General features: G+C 41.4%; 1 pseudogene; it reads right to left on the reverse strand.

Annotated features, from left to right (window-relative positions):
- LOC135528515 (adenylate cyclase type 6-like) overlaps nt 1-19,333 on the reverse strand; it is an 80,258-nt pseudogene extending 60,925 nt beyond the window's left edge.
- Nucleotides 19,334-19,585: the final 252 nt, after the last annotated feature.

The raw sequence follows: 19,585 nt of genomic DNA on the forward strand, positions 1-19,585 counted from the left end.
TCAGGCCTTATGATCTCAGTCTTTCACATGCTTTTTTACAAACTCCAGACATGCTATCATGTGCCTCTTTTTCAGATGTGGCTCCCGTCTGTCCATTTTAACATAAATCCCAGATTGGTGAAGTGTTGCAGAGACTGTTGTCCTTCTGGCAGTTTCTCCCATCTCAGGCAAGGAACACCTCCCTGATCAAGGTCCTTCTTGCCAGGTTGCTCAGTTTGGTCGGACGGTCAGCTCTAGGCAGAATCTGGTTAGTTCCATATTTTTTCAATTTCCCAATGATGGAGACCACTCTGCTCTTACAAACGTTCAACAATCTAGGAATTGTTTTATACAATTCCACAGATACATGGCTCATCGCAACTCTATCTCGGAAATTATGTCCAAACAATTGAATTGGCCACAGGTGGACTCTAATCAAGTTGTAGTGAGATCTCAGGGATGATCAAAGGAAATTGGATGCACCTGAGCTGAATTTGTAGTGTATAGGCAAAGGGGTGTGAATACTAATGTTAATGAGATATTTCTGCATTTCATTTTCTAAAAACATGTTTTCACTGTTGTTATGGGGCATTGTGGGTAGATGGTGAGAAATTATATTCAATCCATTTTGAATTTTTTCTGAAGGCGTATGTACATACATATACACATACGTACGTGTGCGTGTGTGTGTGTGTGTGTGTGTGTGTGTGTGTATATATATATAGTAGTGAATATATATACGTACGTATGTATGTATATACGTGTATATTATATATATATATATATGTACGTACATACGTGTATATTATATATACATATATACATATACATATATATACATATATATACATACGTACATATATACGTACGTATATATATTCACTACCTGATCAGAAATATATTGGTAATGTTGTAAATGACTATTGTAGCTGGAAATGGCAGATTTTTTGGCGTACAGAGGCCCATTATCAGCGATTTCTCGCATGGAATAGTCTTCATTTCTCTGAACAAGAATAGACTGACCAGTTTCAGAAGAAAGTGCTTTGTTTCTGGCCATTTTGAGGCTGTAATCAAACCCACAGATGCTGATGCTCTAGATACTCAACTAGTCTAAAGGTGGACAGTTTTATTGCTTCTATATATCAGAACAACAGTTTTCAGCTGTGCTAACATAATTGCAAAAGGGTTTTCTAATGATCAATTAGCCTTTTAAAATGATAAACTTGGATTAGCTAACAACGTGCCATTGGAACACAGGAGTGATGGTTGCTGATAATGGGCCTCTGTACGCCTATGTAGATATTCCATTCAAAAATCAGCCGTTGCCAGCTACAATAGTCATTTACAACATTAACAATGTCTACACTGTATTTCTGATCAATTTGATGTCATTTTAAAATGGGCAAAAAAATAGCTTTTCTTTCAAAAACAAGGACATTTCCAATTGACCCCAAACTTTTGAATGGTGGTGTGTATATATATTTATTTATTTGTTTGGGGGGGGGGCTCCTGTAGGTAGCGTTAGTTAGCGCTAGTCGGCAGTACCTGCGCAAAAACAGCATTTTTCATTCTATAACTTGTTCTCCATCTTTTTTTTAAAATAGTGAGCAAATGTGTTTTCAGCTATTTCATTTCCCTGACTGATCAAAAAACACTTCTCATGCTCTATTTTGTGTCTGCAGCAGACACATAGTGAGCAATATGTTTGGAACATCAAAATATCAAATCACAATAGATATAGAATTGTGAGAATCGCAAGACATATCGTATTGGCACCTGAGTATGGTGATAATATTGTATTGTGAGGTCCCTGGCAATTCCCAGCACTACTATTTAGTGCACTTGTTTTGACCACAACCCTTGGGCTGCCATTTGGGACACGACCTATGGTTCTGGGACACATGATGGGTGCAGGTGACCTAAAACTATAATAAATTAAATATCCATGACATCATGTGCCATCTTTAATACTGACATGCATGTAGGGCTTAGGTGTGATGTAATGAGATTAAATCAGATGTAGGCCTACAGATGAGGACGGATATGTGTAAGCAAAGGCTTTACCACAGTCACATGCCTCACATTCAGCTTCTTTCTCCCTCCATGCTTCTGGTCAGGTCAATATCACTGGTCAGGTCTATATCATTTGGTGAGGAACGCACAGACAAATAGTAGCTATGTAGATATGCCTAAATATCCATTCAAGTTTTACACTTCAAACAATTGTTACCCACAACTATTCAGCGTGTAGCCTTCATTTTGTGGTCTGCATTTGTTGAATGGCACTAAAGTGTCCCGTTTCTGATCTCTCCAATCGCTCTAAAGAGTCCGCCCCCTAGAGAATTGGTATGTCAATTATGATGAAATGTCCATGTATTAGGTTCAGCCAAAGCTTTTCAGCCCATGGCCTTGCTTCTGTGGTCTCCATTACTAGCTTCAGTTGTTTTGCATGACAGTAAAGTTTCCTGTTTCTGGTCCCTCCACTCTCTCTAATAAATAGTTTTTTTCCAGAGCACCAGAACCTCTGAACCTCAGCTCTTATATGGCCCAAAGTCTTAATGAGGACCTTCTCATCCAGCTCTGTGACTGAGAGAAGACCAAGACTGACATCAAGGGACAGAATAAGTGTCTCTCTCTTGAGAGCCGGTTATCTATCAATCTTCATCGGTCTGCTTTCATCAGAGTGCCAGCCAGCCCAGGGCTCAGCCAGGGTGAATCGAGATGTAGCCCAGACCGAGCGAGGCAAGCCCAGAACAGAGAACGGGACACAGAGATCTATTGGAAATAATCCTCAGAAGTTCCGTCAGCTCAATCTCATTCTCAGCCGAGCAAGAAATAAAAAGGCCACTCTATGTTAAGGCTGTCTTTGTGGAGAATAGAATTGTGTGACGCACACACACACACACACACACACACACACAGAGAATTAAAATATATACGTGCTGTCGTTTCAGGTGGATGAGTCAGCCTGGTGCTATTTCACACACTCTCCATCTGTCACCACCCTCTCCGAGTCTCTTTTTTGTCCCTCCTATCAACAGTCTCTCTCTGCCCCTGATACTTCATGTCCATTTCCAGAGGGAAAATTCAAGTAAGGGGAAAAGCAAAAAAACATAGAAGGGGGGAGAAAGGTTTTGTGTGTGTGTGTGTGTGTGTGTGTGTGTGTGTGTGTGTGTGTGTGTGGAGATAGAGAGAGAGAGGTCTCAGAAGAGGAGAAGAGTTTCCCAGATTAGGGATGTCTGGCCATATGATGCCAAGGGGCCTCCCAGCCTCCCTCCCTCCATTCCTCTGGGCTGGCTAAACTGAATGGGGCTCAACTGTACATTCACAAAATCACTGGTGGCAAATACAGACAGAGGCTGACTGGCAGATTGTTCCCCAGAGAGAGTGAACAATTGTGCACACTACTATCATTCATCACTGACTCAAAGGGAGTACGTACAATCATCATCACGCTCATTTTTTCCAATTTTAATAAAGTCACATAAAACCTTTTAGATATGATTTACTTTATGTAACTCTGTAATGTCGTAGAACTAGTGGAAGGAGCGCTACAGCAGTGTCCTCTCTCCCTCCCACCACTAGAGCTCATGTCCCTGTCATTGATTGCTCATGTGACTGGAACTTATTCCCATGGATGGGATGGAGAAAGGGAGAGAAACCCTGTCCGCACCAAATGGCACCCTATATAGGGACACAGGCACAGTCCCTGCCAGACATTCCCCGGGGCCTGTTAACACCCATGCATGGCCAGTCCAGTCCCTACAGCCCCAGGCCAGTTCACAGTCTATCAGGAGGCCATGATCACCAGACCAGGCTGGCCAGCCACCCTTCTCTGCCAAAACCAATCAGGCAGCGAGCCTCACACAGCCAACCACTGAGCCCACAGACACACACTCCCTGGATCCCAAATCGACCCCCAGCCCCTACCCCCATAGGCACGTGGAGATCTGACAGGATTGGATAGATGTCTGCAATCTGGCAGCAATCAGAAGGTAAATTGAAGCTTTATATTTCCAGAATACAGTTCTTCATCTATCCAATCCTCCCAGATCTACACAAGTACCTAGGGGGTAGACGCAATGATGTACAGTGCCTTCAGAAAGTATTTATACCCTTTGACTTATTGCACATTTTGTTGTGTTACAGCCAAATTCAAAATGAATGTAATATTTGTTTTCTTACCCAACTACACACTATAACACATAATGATAAAGTGTAAACTAATTGAAAATGAAATACCTTATTTACATAAGTATTCACACTTTTTTTACCTTTATTTAACTAGGCAAGTCAGTTAAGAACAAATTCTTATTTTCAATGACAACCTAGGAACAGTAGGTTAACTGCCTGTTCAGGGGCAGAACGACAGATTTGTACCATGTCAGCTCAGGGGTTTGAACTTGCAACCTTCCAGTTACTTGTCCAACTCTCTAACCACTAGGCTACCCTTCTGAGTCAATACTTTGCAGAAGCACCTTTGGCAGCGATTACAGTTTTGAGTCGGTTTGGGTATGTCTGTATCAGCATTGCACATCTGGATTTGGGGATTTTCTCCCATTCTTCCTTGCAGATTTTCTCAAGCTTTGTTAAGTTAGATGGGGAGCGGCAGTGAACAGCAATCTTCAAGTCTTTCCACATACTTTCAATGGGATGCAAGTCTGGGCTTTGGCTGGGCCACTCAAGGACTTTCACATTCTTGTCCTGAAGCAATTCCAGCACTGCTTTGGCTATATGCTTGGGGTCATTGTCCTGTTGGAACATAAATCTTCATCCCAGTCTAAAGTTGTTTGCACTCTGAAGCAGGTTCTCAACAAGAATTTGCCTGTATTTGGCTCCATTCAAAGTTCTCTCTATCCTTACCAGTCTCCCAGTCCCTGCTGCTGAAAAGCATCCCCACAGCATGATGCTGCCACCACCATGCTTCACGGTAGGGATGGTGTTAGACGGGTGATGAGCTTTGCCTGGTTCTCCAGACATCGCGCTTTGCATTCAGGCCAAAGAGTTAAACATTGTCTCTTCAAACCACAGAATCTTTTACTTTATGCTCTTAGTCTTTTACCTACCTTTTTGCAAATTCCAGGGGTGCTGTCATGTGCCCTTTTCTCAGGAGTGGCTTCTGTCTGGCCACTATCCCGTAAAGTCCAGATTGGTGAAGTATTGTAGAGGCTATTGTCCTTCTGGCAGGTTCTTCCATCTCAGCCAAGGAACTCTCTAGTTCTGTCAGAGTGGTCATTGGGTTCTTGATCACCTCCCTGACCAAGGTCCTTCTTGCCCGGTTGCTTAGTTTGGTCGGACGACAAACGAGGCAGAGTCTGGGTAGTTCCATATTTTTTCAATTTTCCAATAATGGAGACCACTTATTGGAAAAGTTCAACACACTAGAAATAGTTTTATACCCTTCCCCAGATATATTCCTCATCACAATCTTGGACATCTTGGACATCTTGGACAACGGACAGTTCCTTGAACTTAATGGTATGGTTTCTGCTCTGACATGCACGGTCAACTGTGGGACCTTATAAAGACAGGTGTGTATCTTCCTAAATAATGTCCAGACAATTGAATTGGCCACAGGTGGACTCCAATCAAGTTGTAGTGACATCTTAGGGAGAATGACAGGAAAATGGATGCAACCTGAGCTCAATTTCTTCCCCTTCTAAAAACATGTTTTCAGGTCATTAATATGGGGTACTGTTTGTAGATGCGTGAGAAAAAACAAACATATTTAATCAATTTTGAATTCAGGCTGTAACAACAAAATATGGAAAAAGTCAAGGGGTATGAATACTTTCTGAAGGCACTGTATATAAAACACTAGATTGCTGATGCTATTTTTTGGCCATTGAGAACCGGTCAGACATATTGGCACTCCCCAGTAAAAGCAGTCCTCCATAGGAATGAATGGAATTCTACAGTGCTTCAAGGACAAAATCAAATCAAAGGTATTTTTGTTGTTTTAGTGGGGACAGTAACATTAGTCATCAAAAAAATTATACTTTAAGATAAATGTTTTGAATGTTACTGTTTATCTCACTTAATAGAATTTAAAAGTATGCATTAAAGTGTCTGTAATAGAATAAACGTCACCAAAGAAATGATGTAGACATCAATAATTGCATTTCTATAGCTTCCAAAATATGGTGGCTTCAACATAGTGTACATATAGTGTCAACTAGTGTACATATAAATGATTGTGTTGAATGCTAAAGGGTCGATTTGGGATTCAGTGTCTGTCTAGGGAGGGAGTGGACAGTAGACAAGCAAAGCACCAGACCACTGAACCAGTAGTAAACTGTGCCATGTCAATATGGTCCCATTCAGGGTGGTTGTATCTACAGATTAAGGATCTTACATTTGAGCCAATTTACTAGAGCAGGAAAAGAATCCTGCAGCAACAGGAAATGTCAATTATTATGTGGATTACAATCAAATGTACATTTTTGTAGGGGTTAATACATTTTTCATTATGGCAAATCGAGTCGGACATTTCAAAGTGGAAATGACTAACTTCAGAAGCCTTTTTAAAACAAATACAATACCAGTTTGAATTTCCTGCTTTCCAGGAACATTCTCAGCAACAAAAGAGTGATCAAATTAGGATCCCACGTCTGTATCATACTACACTGCATAACAAATGGAACCCTATTCCCTATTTAGTGCAGTCGTGATTTTAAATGGTACTGATCTAATGGACATGTCAATAACTTGTCATACCAAATAGTATCATAACTATAAATCGATATGTTTTGATAGACTCTGTGTAGAGCAGAAGCTACTGCTACTGGCAATTTGTCAAGAACTCTTTATCTGAAGTGTTTGCTTATGGACTGTTTATAAAGTAATGTCAACAATTTGACATGACTTGTTCATGTATTTATCAACAATAAGTAAGTAAAGTTTAGCAAACTATGAAATAATGTTTATAGGCAGTTTATATGAGATAATCATTCATAATGCATAAATCTAGTAAGAAAAAAAAGTTTGGGTCAATCTCTTCCTCTATTTTCAAGCAATGGATATTCAGTTATGTTCCTTTGTCAAGTCCATTGGACTATCAGAATCCTCCCCAACGCCCCCATCCGCAAAATATTCCCCCACCCCTTACACAAAGCCACAATGGCATCCTTGTCTGAGTGAATTGAGGCTTGAATATGAATGCTACTGTATTATATTATCATGATATTCCTGCAAAACACAGCTAAACAGGCTCATTCAATCCAAATGACCTTCTACAAACTCCAAAGGAGCTTCTGATCGTCACCCTGAAGCTGAAAACACACACGCACGCACATACAGCTTCATTAAAAATAACATTTTAAAGCGGGCCAACACTTCACTATCCCATCTACTTTTAGTAAGGCACCTTTAACATCACACCATGGGAGAATGGTGAAAGGAGTGTGGGTGAGTATGCGTGAAATATAGAGTCCGTACATAGTTTATCCTATATTAATGCAGAGGGAAGAAAAAGTAGGTTGCTTCAAGCCATGGATAGTCGTGGGTAGTGGGGCCTGATTGTAAGAAGATAAATAGGGGGCCCTGGCTGAGAAGGAAGAGGTGGAGTGATTTTGTATCTTTCTTCTCATGCCAAAAGTGTGTTCCCTGAAAAGCTCATTGAAGTTTAGCTACACTCTATCTAGCAAGAATTTGGATTGAGCAAGACTCCATGCATGGTCATGCATTGTTTGTTTTTTTAAGTTAAACGTACAGTGGCAAGAAAAGGTATGCGGAGCCTTTGGAATGACATGGATATATGCATAAACTGGTCATCAAATTTGATTGGATCTTCAGCTAAGTCACAATAGACAAGCATATAGTGTGCTTAAACTAATAACACACAAATTATTGTATTTTTCTTGTCTATATTGAATACATAATTTAAACATTCACAGTGTAGGTTGGAAGAAGTATGTGAACCTCTGATTTAATTGGAGTCAGGTGTCACGTTCTGACCTTAGACAAAAAGAGAAAACAAAGGAACTAACTATGTTAGTTTGTCTATGATTTTCTATTTCTGTGTTTGGCCTGGTATGGTTCTCAATCAGAGGCAGCTGTCAATCGTTGTCCCTGATTGAGAACCATATTTAGGTAGCCTGTTTTCCATTGTGTTTTGTGGGTGGTTATTTTCGGTTTAGTGTTGTGTTGTACCTTACAGGACTGTTCGTTGGTTGTTTATCGTTTTGTTTTCAGTGTTCATCAAAATATTTCAAATATGAACACTTACCACGCTGCACCTTGGTCCTCCTCTCCTTCCCCAGACGACAAGCGTTACATCAGGAGTCAGCTAACATGGAGTCCAATCAATGAGACGAGATTGGAGACGTTGGTTAAGAGCATACCTTTTTTTAAACTCACAAACTTTGAGTTTGCTATTCACAAAAAGCACTGCCTGATGTGCACCATGCCTCGAACAAAAGAGATCTCAGTAGACCTAAGATTAAGAATTGTTGACTTGCATAAAGCTGGAAAGGGTTACAAAAGTATCTCTAAAAGCCTTGATGTTCATCAGTCCACGGTAAGACAAATTGTCTATAAATGGAGAAAGTTCAGCACTGTTGCCACTCTCCCTAGGAGTGGCCGTCCTGAAAGATGACTGCAAGAGCACAGCGCAGAATGCTTAATGAGGTTAAGAAGAATCCTAGAGTGTCAGCTAAAGACTTACAGAAATCTCTGGAACATGCTAACGTCTCTGTTGATGAGTCTCCGATACGTAAAACACTAAACAAGAATGGTGTTCATGAGAAGACACCATGGAAGCAACAACTGTTGTCCAGAAAAAAACATTGCTGCACATCTTAAGTTTGCAAAAGTGCACCTGGATGTTCTGTGCTACTGGCAAAATATTCTGTGGACAGATGAAACTACAGTTGAGTTGTTTGGAAGGAACACACAACACCATGTGTGGAGAAAAAAGGCACAGCACACCAACATCAAAACCTCATCCCAACTGTAAAGTATGGTGGAGAGAGCATCATGGTTTGGGGCTGTTTTGCTGCCTCAGGGCCTGGACAGCTTGCTATCATCGACAGAAATATTAATTCCCAAGTTTACCAAGACATTTTGCAGGAGATTGTTAGGCAACCTGTCCGCCAATTGAAGCTCAACAGAAGTTGGGTGATACAACAGGACAACAACCCAAAACACAGAAGTAAATCAACAACAGAATGACTTCATCAGAAGTTCCACCTTCTGGAGTGGCCCAGTCAGAGTCCTGACTTCAACTTGATTGAGATGCTGTGGCATGACCTCAAGACAGCAGTTCACATCAGGCATCCCAGGAATATTGCTGAAACAGTTTTGTTAAGAGGAATGGTCCAAAATTCCTCCTGACCGTTGTGCAGGTGTGATCCGCAACTACAGAAAACATTTGGTTGAGGTTATTGCTTCCGAAGGAGGGTCAACCAGTTATTAAATCCAAGGGTTCACATACTTTCCCCAACCTGCCCTATGAATGTTTACACGGTGTGTTCAATAAAGACATGAAAACATAGAATTGTTTGTATGTGATTAGTTTAAGCAGATTATGTTTGTCTACTGTTGCAACTTAGATGAAGATCAGATCAAATTGTATGACCAATTTATGGAGAAATCCAGGTATGAGTTCACATACTTTTTCTTGCCACTGTATATATTTTTTATGTACAGTTACATGAGCCAAGCCCTATTCTACATACCTGGTTTGTGGCGTAATTTTGGTCAAATGAGTTTAACTCGGGATAACTGGTACCACGAAAATGGCTCACCTTTTAGCCAGGTAAATATCTATGGCACCGAATCCTTCAGAACTCCATTTATCCTGAATGAAGAGTCTGAGTCGCAAGTTGAGGACCAATGAAATCAGATTCCATCCCTATCGCAAAGATTGCGACATCATTCCCTTCATTTAAATAGAACGGACTAAATGTTTTATCAAATGTTTGTTTTTTTGCGTGTTAGAAAATAGTAGTTATTAAAATACCTATCACATTACACATTCAGTAATGACAGAAGGCAATTGAAACTTCAAGCACAGTATAACTTGTATATTTGACTTACTGAAATTATTCTAGTGATAGGAGTGGGGGGAAAAAGGTGTTTGTGCATTGATAAGCACACCAAGGTCGGCATTAACGATAAGCAATAAAATAAAGATTACACTTCTAAAAGCCTATTTCACACCATAGCCTGCTGAATTTGCAAGATAAGTTTCATTTTGATTTTGGCACAAATGAAAATGTGGCACTGTCTTGCCCATGGATTGATTTCAGCGTTCGACATGCACGCGCAGTTAAAAGCTTGCTAGAGTTAGCAGCAGGCGAACAAGCAATATCCACAGTCATAATACAGTTGATGCCTGAGCAGGAATGTGAAGCTTACTGATGCAGGATAGCTCTAGAAAACTCTCAGTAGGTCTAGCTTGAATCATACTATACCCCTCCAGTCTTCAAGCTATTCTCAATAAAGCAATGCACATTTTCAACCAATGCACAGACAAAGATGATTATTGTCATCAAAATCATACAAAACTTGCCGAATAGAGTGTAAAGCCATGTAACGTCAACACTTTCCTACATTACTGTAAGTGTGCAAATGGCAAGTAAATGTCTCCATGACTCATAATAAAGTTAGACTGTGTATCAAAATGGCCACCAGCTGAATAAGATTAATTGCATTGTATTAAAAAGTGTTGATTGTATAATCCTACCCGTTTCCAATAAAATTATATGGGATCATATCATGTTGACTGTAGAGCCCTACCTGTTTCCATAGGAAAACATCATCCTGGTTGAGTTGCCATGCGGTGATTAGGTGTATGGTAGACAGTACCCCTCCACTCAGCACTGCAGCTCTCATCCTCACTGGCAACAGCGTATAGATTATGTATATAAAGAACACAGACCACCAGATCCCCTCAGAAGCGCTTCGGGGGGCAACCATCAACACCCCAAACACCTGGACCACCAGCAGCACCCCGATCACCAAGTAGCTGACGATCCACATGTAGTCCTGGTGGAAGCCGTTCCTGTTACACACCACCATCATGGACAGGAAGAGGGCCATGGCCACGGAGAGCACCGAGGCGTAGGCTACGTCGGGTGGAGCGTGGACACAGTGGAAGGCTAGCATGACGCCACAGACTATGACAAGGACACCCATCAGCATAGTCAGAGAGCTCTGGTTGAGCCTGAAGAAGTAGCGCTGGTACAGACGTTCCAGTTTCGCCGACGTGAACTTCTTCGACTGGAACACTCGTACGACGCGCATCCAGCACTCCGCGGCTGTGAAGGCATTGCATGTTCCTCCGTCCTCCCCGTTCCTTCCCCAAAATCCTCCTCCCCTGGACCTTTCCTCCCTGTCAGGTCTCCGTCATCGAACCCCAGATCCACGGCCTTCAACCCCAGGTCTCCCGCCGCCCCGGTCCGTTTCCCATAGTGGTCCTCCTGCCAGCCACAGCGCATCCCAAAGTTACCCCCTCCGCTGGGGCCGGACCCCCCTCCTCCACGGTGGTAGTGCTGGGGGGTGGGAGGGGTGGGATCCAGGTCCTCAGCGTCCCACAGGCAGCTCATGCAGCGGGGCTTGCAGAGAGATGACCCTGAGCAACCGTTCTTCCGCTTGTTGGACTTTCTGCCATTGCGCTCCCCCCACGCGGTCTTTCGTTCGTCCACTTTGGCTACGAAGAAGCCTCGGACCCACGACATCCTACTGGGTGGGAGATAGCAGGGACAGATAGACAGGGTTAGACCAAGAGACCTCAGTACAAGGTCAGAGACAGACTGGGGTTACCAGGACTACAATAACACACAGTTAGGGACGGACATGAAATAACACTGTTTTTTTCTCAAGGTTTCAATATGGTTGACATTGGATCAAATTATAAAGTAGAAACAAACACCGGGCTCAACTGTTTATCATTCAGTTAATTCCTAGCATTTTCATACACATCCATAGTACAGCTTCTGTAAAATCAGTAGATATACTTGACTCCGTAAAAGAGCATAAGTCCTCCTATGCTTCTTACAAAGTAAAAAGATTAATGCAAGGTCTGACAGTCCGGTCCCCTCACCTGTGTAGGCTTTGTGGTGTGTGCCAACGCTGCGATCCTCAGCCAGGCCACTCATTTATCCCACTGGTCCCAGATCAGATCACACAAGGACTGGACAAGGACACATTGGAGGAGTGTGTCTGCCTTGGAGTGGCCCACTACTGTCAAAGAATTACAGTGTCAAACACCACTCATTCATCACATTTAGGTCACAGGTCCCATCACAACATAGCGGGCTCAGACTGGTCAGACCGGTCAGGGAAAAATAGGATTCAGGAGGTGTGCATGTCTGCCTTGGAGCCGCTCACCACTGTCAAACAACAAATCACAGTGTCTGACATGATTTCCTGAAACACAACATCCATTACTATGCAATTAAAATGAATTTAATAAAGTACAATGTAACATGGTAATCCATGTTATTAGTGTAATTACAACACAGGTATAAGAGCTACTTATTACGAAAGGGTTTTCAGTTGTATGTTGTTCAGTCGTTGACCGTAGCCTAAATGTGAGGATAGCGTGTGCAGCCAGACAATACAGAACTCCAACTCAAAATGTGGCCGTGTGTTTGTTCTAATCAACAACAGATGAGCTAAATTGACAAAGTACATTTCCTCCCCCAGTCCCCAACCCTACACTTTGGCAGTTTCACCCAGAGAGACTGCCTTCAAATGTCCTTATGTTTTCTTTACTAATATTCAAGTGTGATTGCCCTATCATTGACGTCTTACACTTTTCAGTGCACAATCTTGTATACAGATTAGGGTGTCCACCCACTCTGCCCAGAGTGGGTGAAAACACGCTTTGGTGATGAAATTTTACTTCCTTATGTTATAAAATACTTTTTTTTTACCAAGACAAACATGATTATTCCTGTTCTGAATCATTCAGTGGGGTCTTTCTCTAACACTTAATTAACATTATATCGCAAAAGTCAGACTTTGTAAACCTAATACATCCGCTAAAAAGCACTGAGCTCTGTTGACATCGTGTTGCAGGTTTCTCTGAACAACTTTTGAGGATTTCGCATTTTGCGGTTGTCGTCTTCAAAGGTCGCAAAAAAAGCTAAAGCATGACGAGCTTAATTAAATGTAAAAGGCCGACTTGAGTAAGACATTTACGAGTGTTAACCCTCCCAAGGCTTCTGGCCCAGAAGGCATCCCAAGTCGCATCCTCAGAGCACGCGCAGAGTGTTTACGGACATATTCAATCTCTCACTATCCCAATCTGTTGTTCCCACTTGCTTCAAGAAGTCCACCATTGTTCCTGTACCCAAGAAAGCGAAGGTAACTGAACTGAATGAATATTGTCCTGTAGCACTCATTTCTATAATCATGAAGTGCAGTAAGAGAATAGCTAAGGACCATATCACCTCCATTTTACCTGACACCCTAGACCCATTACAGTTTGCCTGGACAACAGGAATAGCTATGGGAGAATGCTCGAACTACAGCTCAGCCTTCAACACCATAGTGCCCTCAAAGCTCATCACTAACCTCAGGGCCCTGGGTCTGAATCCCTCTCTGTGCAACTGGGTCATTGACATCCTGACTGGCTGACCCCAAGTGGTGAAAGTAGGCAACGACACCTCCCCACGCTGCTCCTCAACACAGGGGTGCATTATTGAGAGCATCCTGTTGAGCTGTATCACTGCCTGGTACGGCAATTGCACCGTCCACAACAACAGGAATCTCCAGAGAGCGGTCATCCCACCTCATCATCAGGGGCACACCGCCTGCCCTCCAGGACAGCTACAGCACCCAGTATCACAGGAAGGCCAAGAAGAAAAAAGGACCCCCAGCCACCCAGAGACAGTACAGCTGCAGCAAAGCTGGGACTGAGAGACTGATAAACAGCTTCTATCTCCAGGCCATCAGACTGTTAAACAGTCACCACTAGCCGGCCTCCGCCCAGTACTTATACCTCAGACACTGTCACTAGCCGGATACCACCTGGTGCTCCTGCACCATAGAGTGGTCACTTTAATAATGTTTATACTGTTTTACCCACTTTATATGTATAAACTGTATTCTAGACATGGCTCATCCTATATAACTACAAGTATACACATTTTTGCAAATTGGATTTGTTCTGATATTTCTTAATTTCTTTCTTTTGACTTTTTGGATTAGGTGTGTTTTGTTTTGTATTGCTAAGGTGTTACTGCACTGTTGGGAGTTAAAACACAAGCATTTCTCTGCACCTGTAAGAACATATGCAAATCTGTGTATGTGACCAATAAACTTTCATTTGATTTGTAATGAAAGCTTGGTATACGCTCCGTGCGCCATTGACATTTCACTGAGACACTTGTTTTTGTGAGAAATTGTTGAAAAATAACATGAATTTTTAAACATACTACGTCATGTCTCAAAATCGATATCCATCTTACCTCTATATTGTTTTATGTCCTGCGGAGTCGAGAAAAAATATGACGAGTTCAACAGGAAAGTGAGCCGTTCTGGTAGCCAGTAGCCTTAATTTTTCACAGAATTCAGCCTAGCTGACGCGATGCTACACATTTTTTACCACTTTTTTTCTCTGGCCTCCATTGATTTAGTCACTGTCACGTTCTGACCTTTATTTCCTTTGTTTTGTCTTTATTTAGTATGGTCAGGGCGTGAGTTGGGGTGGGCAGTCTGTGTGTTTTTCTATGTTGGGGTTTTGAGTTCAGCCTAGTATGGTTCTCAATCAGAGGCAGGTGTCGTTAGTTGTCTCTGATTGAGAATCATACTTAGGTAGCCTGAGTTTCACTTTTGAGTTGTGGGTGTTTGTTTTCCGTGTGTGTGTTTGTTGCCACACGGTACTGTTTCGGTTTCATTCGTTTCACGTTTGTTGTTTTGTAGTGTTCAGTTTATGTCTTTAAATAAACATTTTGGACACTTACCACGCTGCGCATTGGTCCTCCGATCCTTCGTGCTTCTCCTCCTCAGAAGAGGAAGAGGAAAGCCGTTACAGTCACCCAAATTCTGGCCACCCCACTAGGGTAAAAAAACCTCCAGTAACTTATTAACTTATTAACGTATTACGATAGAGACATGAGGTAATTCGTTTTCATAGAGGATTATCTACTATTTTACCATTTGGTCAAAAGATGCATTTGTTTGGACACCTGATACAGATGTACTGTATGTATATTTCTGCATTTCAATATGGTTCCTATACAGTTATACTGCTGTATGGATTACGTGAACATTTATATCATGACTTGTTTCGGTAGATAACAACAACCTGAAAACCCAGACAATTGTAAATTTGTATAATGTAATTCAACTCTCACCAGCTGCTATTGGTATAATGCCTCCAACTAACTCCACTGAGAGAGAGAGAGAAAGAGAGAAAGATAAGTTAGCTAGCTAGTTACATTATATCAATCTTCCCATAACATCAGGGCAGAGTTGGGTTTGCCCTATTAGACAACAAAACTCCTATGAGTGGGCAGTTAGCAGTCAGCAGCCATCACAGATGAAACACACACACATGCCGCAAGCACACAGAGATGAAGTGCCCTCCAATCCAGATTAAATTGTACATGTTTCCTCTCCCCCATTAGCCCTGATGACTCACGGCCTGTGTCCCAAATGACACCCTATTCCCTATATAGTGCGCTACTTTTGACAAGGGCCTAGGCTTGCTTCCGGCTGCATTCAGCACACGTCAAGGACGTGTGCTGAATGAAACTTAAACTTAAACTTAATAAAGACTATCCGTAGAACAACAACATGGCGGAAAAATAATACAGAGATGCAGTGTTTCTGCGTGCGTATGCCTCGACATTAGCGCTTGTCGATGACAACAACAACAAATTTCAGACAAAATTAATATATACTATACAAACAAAAGTATGTGGACACCCCTTCAAAATTAGTGGATTTGGCTATTTCAGCCACATCCGTTGCTGACAGATGTATAAAATCGAGCACACAGCCATGTAATCTCCATATGGGTGAGGCGGCAGGTAGCCTAGCGGTTAAAACGTTGGGCCAGTAACCGAAAGGATGCTGGATCGAATCCCCGAGCTGACAAGGTAAACATCTGTCTTTCTACCCCTGAACAAGGCAGTTAACCCACTGCTCCCAGGTAGGCCGTCATTGTAAATATGAATTTGTTCTTAACTAACTTGCCTGGTTACATTTTTTTAATAAAACAATTGTTAGTAGAATGACCATACTTTCAATGACTTTAAGTGCTGTTATTGTGAATTAGAAACATCTAGGAGCAACAATGGCTCTGACGCAAAGTGGTAGGTCACACAAGCTCACAGAACAGGACCGCCAAGTGCTGAAGTGCGTAAAAATTGCCTGTCCTCAGTTGCAACACTCACTACCGAGTTCCAAACTACCTCTGAAAGCAACGTCAGCACAAGAACTGTTCGTTGGGAGCTTCATGAAATGGGTTTCCATGGCCGAGCAGCCGCACACAAGCCTAAGATCAACATGCGCAATGCCAAGCGTCGGCTGGAGTAATGGAAAGCTGGCACACATTGGACTCTGGGGTAGCGGAAACGCACTCTCTGCAGTGAGGAATCATGCTTCATCATCATTTTAAAGTCACTATTGGTATAATTAATTAATAACTTCACCATGCTCAAGGGGATTTTTTTAGTTATTTATCTTGCTTTGAAGTAGCCTACTTTAGCCAATTGTTCTCTGATTCATTGAATGAGGAAATTATTTTATCAAGACAAAAAAGTACTTGGTTGTCATTTTTGCTACATTTTATAGCCAATGAAGGGTAGCCCACCATCCTCCAGGACAGCCTTAAAGGGACAGTGTTGTATTTTTAGACAGGCTTGAGTATGCAAAGAAGTCAATAGGCAGAGAGTAGCCTACATTTTTTTGTCTGATTCTCTGTATGTTAATAGGCGTAATAATCATAATAATTTGTTTTTTTTGTAAAGTGGTTCCTTGCATCATATGACTCACTTTTAAGTCACCCTTTTGGCCCATAGCCTAACATGCCTTTTTTGGGGGGACAAGTGACTTGGCAAAAAAGTTCATGTCAAACCCTGGTGTGTGTGTGTGTGTGGGCGGGGGATTGTGGCAAATGTACTTTTATCGACATTGACAAATAATCTATTATATCATATTTGAATCTATTCAAATCTACAGTACATGCCTGGCATGCCTTTTTTTTATTCAAGAGCAGTAGCTATTGATAGAAGTTGCTTCATAAAATAAACCTTTGGAACTAACTGAGGGGCTGGCAAACAGAGGATCCTGTTCTGTGGTTTGTTATTTCAAATACAGTTAGTTCAAATCTGTACTACCATTCTGCCAATACACAACATAGTCTTCTGTCTGACATCAGTAGCCTAGGTTGTATTCAGTGTATTATTTAAAAATGTAATTTCCAAAACATGTAGCCTACCTTTGCTTATTTTATCATTACTAACATTTCACCTATAATAAGTGGTTTCTCTTTTTATTTTCCTTTCCCCCTATAACCATACCACAATATCTCTCCATTAATGTCAAAGCAGGTTTAAGGACAAATATTAACATTGAGTTGATGATTGGAACGTCGGATATTCTATTTTAAATACAAATATTAAAACAGAAAATAGCACGATATGCAAATGACATATATAGGCATCTGATCTATGCCCTAATAGATTATTCAATGCTCCTCTAGGTCAGACTGGTAATCAAGCATGTATTCACCTCTGGTGCATGCACCGCCGTACAGACACACAGCACGAGCACACAGCAGCATGCAGCGGTTATGTAACAGAAACAGAACAGCGCATGCATGCATTTACAGCAGCGTCTGCTCGAGATATCATAAAATAAATAAAAAATACGTATTTATATTCTTACTGACTCGGGTTAAACCGGGAAAACAGTTGTCAACGTTGTAAATTAATATATAGGGTATATATTGAGTTTGAATGTAATATTATCTATATGCAGGACTAAAGACCACATCATTCTCAGGATGTTTGCGATAAATAGGCCTCTATGATATGTGACATGCATTCAACTATCTGCATACAGCCTATTTGGTTGCAAGAAGGCCAGCCCGAACACACTGATTACATCGGACGCACCGTGTGTATGTGTAGCCTATGTTGACCAGCCTTTACCCTGCCAGACTGCTGACATTTCGTTGCAGTTACGGCAAGTATCCTATACTTCTCAAACATTGCTTAGGCCTATATAACGGGGTGTCTGTTTCCTTGTACTGACACGTTTGTTATCTATTTAAGACCCTATAGCCTTACCATTCGATACCAGAATTTAGGTCAGAAGTAACGTTAATCATTTAAAATCTCTCTACCAACTTCTTAGATAAACTCTAGACAAGTAGTATAGCAGGGTCTCCCAACTGGCGGCCTGAGCAAAATAACAATATTTATATATATATATATTTTTTAATACAATTTTCATTGTTGTACATCATACTTTAAAAAACACCAGAAAATCAGCTCCAAGTAATTTTAATTTATGAAATATATTCCCAATTATTCCCACGCATTATAGGGAGACACCTGATCGTATACAAATGTTTGAAGGTTTGAAATTATGATGTTTTAGCCAAATACATGTTTATGCTTCTTGAGGTCAATTTGCAGTCTACAAATTATTTAGAATTATGTTCCGGACCCCCGACCACCCACTCAAGAATATCTAGTTAATGATCCCTGGCTTACAGTATTGGCAAAGTCATGATACCGTAATGCACCTTCAAGCATATTTTTATGGTGAGAGAACATGATACATGTCCTAAACCGGGTTCTTCTTGGTAAGTCCCTTCTTGTAAATGCACCTAGAATGTCTCCTTATTTAGTAAAGGCCTCAACAAATGTATGAAGCTTACACATAGCCTTAGCTACATGGTCGATAGTGCCAAGTAGAACAGTGCAAATACAGAGAAAATACATTGCAAATACCTGCATAACATAACATGCCACCTTGAGACTAGGCTACAGGCTACTGCAACACTTTGCTATAAGAGGCCGACTCTCAACATTGCAACCAAGGATGTTCTGTTGACATTTTGTAGCACTACTGTTTTCTATAACTACACTGATAATAGTCGACTTGCTACTATTGTAGCGTTGTTGTAGCCTACAAAACAGTTGGTCAGAAGCCTAGGACAGCGGGAGAGCTTGTACTTACAACATTGACTGACACCCTTGTACGAATAGCGCGCAATATGGACTACTTTTCTCCCTCTGTGTTGGTAGACATACTCCGCTGTCTTCTCGTTTCAGATGAAAACGTTTATCAATCGACGTCTGTAGGCGACAATCGAAGGGAACGGCTACAAATGTACAAATCTCTCGTTCGCGCTTTGCTCTTCTCAACGCTCTCTCACCCTCATACATTCTCATTAACTCAGTAAGCCCCCTAGAGGTAGCTCCAGTGTGTGTGTGTGTGTGTGTGTGTGTGTGTGTGTGTGGAGGGAAGTACTTCTCATGAACTAATAATAGGACAACAAATGGCAACACAAATACAGTGGTGAAAAAAGTGCCCAATTGTCATACTTGGGAAAAATCAAAGAGACCATAATATAAAATAAAAGTGAAAGTCACCTAGTAAAATACTACTCAAATATACTTAAGTATCAGAAGTA

Source organism: Oncorhynchus masou, chromosome 33 (assembly GCF_036934945.1).
Source record: "Oncorhynchus masou masou isolate Uvic2021 chromosome 33, UVic_Omas_1.1, whole genome shotgun sequence".
Lineage (NCBI taxonomy): Eukaryota > Metazoa > Chordata > Actinopteri > Salmoniformes > Salmonidae > Oncorhynchus > Oncorhynchus masou.